Source organism: Mustela nigripes, chromosome 6 (genome assembly GCF_022355385.1).
Source record: "Mustela nigripes isolate SB6536 chromosome 6, MUSNIG.SB6536, whole genome shotgun sequence".
Taxonomy (NCBI): domain Eukaryota; kingdom Metazoa; phylum Chordata; class Mammalia; order Carnivora; family Mustelidae; genus Mustela; species Mustela nigripes.
This window is the reverse complement of record NC_081562.1, coordinates 131,799,345-131,802,609: the sequence shown is the minus strand read 5'-3', so window position 1 is coordinate 131,802,609 and position 3,265 is coordinate 131,799,345.

The window sequence follows — 3,265 nt, the reverse complement described above, 5'->3', positions numbered from 1 at the left end:
TCTACCCTGTTATTGTATTACTGTCAATTATTCCCTTTATGTCTGTTAATAATTGTTTTATGTATTTAGGTACTCTTCTGTTGGGTGCATAGATATTTACAATAGTTATATCCTCTTGTTGGATTGTTCCCTTTATTATGAAATGTTCCATTTTTGTCTCTCACCACAATCTTTTTTTTAAAAGTCTGTTTTGTCTGATGTAAGTATTGCTTCCCATTTTTTTTTTTTTAATTTTTTATTTTTGATAATTTTGCTATCATTTACATGGTATACGTTTTTCCATCCCTTTACTTTCCTTCTTTAAAAAAAATTTTTTTTTAAAGATTTTATTTATTTATTTGACAGAGAGAGATCACTAGTAGGCAGAGAGGCAGGCAGAGAGAGAGAGAGAGGAGGAAGCAGGCTCCCTGCTGAGCAGAGAGCCCGACGCGGGACTTGATCCCAGGACCCTGAGATCATGACCTGAGCCGAAGCCAGCGGCTTAACCCACTGAGCCACCCAGGTGCCCTAAAAAATTATTCATTTATTTATTTATTTGAGAGAGAGCACAACCAGAGAGGGTGGGACAGAGGGAGAGGGACAAATCAGACTTCCTTCAGTTAATTTTATTAGGATTTTTTTGTGCTTCCTGGAATCTGGATGTCCATCTTTCTCCAGACCAGGGAAATTTTCAGCTATTTATCAGCTAATTTCAGCTAATTTTCTTCAGAAAACTTTTTTGCTACCTTGCTCTTTCTTCTTCTGGGATCTCTGTAATGTCATTGCATAATACTTGATGATATCACTGAGTTCCTTTAACCTAGTCTGTCTGTCTGTCTTTTAAACTCTTTGTTCTTTTTACTGTTCAGCTTGGTTGCTTTCCACTACTCTGACTTCCAGATTGCTAGCCCCTTCTGAATCCTCCAATCTGTTGTTGATTCCCTCTAGTGTATGTTTTATTTCTGTTACTGAGTTCTTCATCTCTGAACCGTTCCTCTTTGTATTTTCTCTCTCTTTGTTGAAGGTCTCACTGAGATTCTCCACCCTTTTGTCAAGTCCAGTGGGTATCTTTATGATCATCACTTTTAGTTATTTTTCACGTATTGATACCTCCATTTTATTTAGCTCTTTTGCTGTTATTTGACCTGTTCTTTCAATTGAGACACATTCCTCATTTTTTCTTACTCTCTGTTTCTGTGTATTAGGAAGATTAGATACATCTCCTGGTCTTGAAAATAGTTGCCATGTGTAGAAGAGGTCCTTGTAGCACAGTGCCCTTTGGGCACCAGAACCAGGAATTCCAGATGTGTCTCCTCTGTGGGTTGCACACTTTCTACTGTTAGGGCTGAATCTTGTTTGCTTCAGTCCAGTCAGCTGCAATGACCCCCCCCCCCCCCCCCGCCTACCTTCAGTACACTGGGCAGGATTTGGTTCCTGCATTGTTGAGGGCCTTTCTGAGGTCACCATGGGCTTGTAGGTGGGTGATGTCAGCACACAGACTAGCTGACTAGCATACTAGCCATATGCACTGAATAGCAGGGCTCTCTCCCTGCACAGCCAGCTGGTATTACAGGCACACTGGTATTACACTTGCTGGTATTACAGGCACACTGGTGTGTGGGGTTATCTCCCGCCTCTTTCTAGGGCAGGAATCACTTTGGAGTGGCACTAGTCTCTACTGAGGCTGCTTATAGGGTGTGGCAAGGTTAGGAGCTGCTTTGGAGGGTTATCTGCTAAAATGCGCAGGTTGGATAAGGCAAGAGCACAGGGGAATGTGAGGGCAGGGCATTTTTGTTTTGTCAGCTTTAGTTGTACAGATGTAGCTGTTATCACTGCAGGGCATGCAGTGCCAACAAGATAGGTGGAGAATGTTTACATTGGTTCCCACAAATGTGTGACTATCTAGGTTGAGGGTAAAGAAGAGAAATGGCACCAACCAGCACTTTTATTCTTAGAGAAGTCTTCTGAAAATCTCTTCCCCTATAGAGCATGTTCTGAGATTAGTAAATGAATCTACTTTATGTAATACCACAGGCACTTTTCAAACTTCTGTCTCCTCAGGGTTATTTATTATGTTGGCTCTTTGAGGGCAGGGTCTCAGTTTCCTCTTGCTTTCCAGCTCTCCCTGGGCAAAACCCACTGGTTTTTTAAAGTGCCTGGAATTAAGCTTCAGTGATTCTAAAAGCTCAAGAATTTAAGCTTCACAGGTTTTCAAATTAAGTGTTACTAGGACTTGTCTTCTCAGTGCAGGCCCCCAGTGCCGCAGGGTGTGTCGTGTGGGGTGGGAATCTTTCTCTTCTTGCTTGTGGATTCCCTTCCATCTGTGGTCAGTTTCACCAGGGCTGTGGTTCTCATCCCCATCTCTCCTCCTCCCACTCTTTCACACGTGTCCTCTCTAAGATTAACTGTGGAAGTTCTATTCTGCCAGTCTTTGGGGGGGTTTGGGGTTTTTTGGTTTTTTTGTTTTGTCAGCTTTAGTTGTACAGATGTAGCTGTTATCTCTGTGTGTCCATGAAACGAAGTGACCTCAGGATCCTCTGCCTCCGCCATTTTCCTCTGAACTTTCCTCTACAATTGATTGTTTTGATGCTTCATGGAAGAGGAAGCATTCATTATTTGTCCTTCTGTGATTGACTTATTTCACTTAGCGTGTCTTCCACCCATGTGCAGCAGATAGTAGGATTTCCTTCTTTTTTTTTTTTTTAAAGCACTGAATAATATTTCATTGTATGTAATTGCTGTATCCATTCTTCTGTTAATGAACACCTGGGTTATTTGCACAACTTGACTGTTGTGAGTAATGCTGCAATGAATGTGGGAGTGCAGATATTTCTTCAAGATCTAGTCACCCAGAAGTGGGATTGCCTAATCATATGATGGTTGTATTTTTAATATTTTGAAGAACCTCAATAATATTTTCTATAATGGGTATACCATTATACATCCCTCCTAACAGTATACAAATGTTCCAATTTCTCCACATCCTCATTACCAACAATACTCTTTTGGGGCTCTGTGTGGAATAATAGCCATCATAACAGGTGTTGTTGTGTTCCAGATTTTAGGGGCAAAGATTTTAAGTGTGATGGGAGCTTTGGGCTTTTCGTTTATGGCTTTTATTGAATTGAAGCAAGTTACTCCTATACTTTTTTTTTTTGAGAGTATCATGAAAAGGTAGTGAATTTTGTCAAATAATTTTTTTACACTTATTTAAATGATCATGTGATTGTTTTTTGTCTTTCATTCTGTTAATGTGATGTGTCACATTGTTTGATCTGTGTATGGT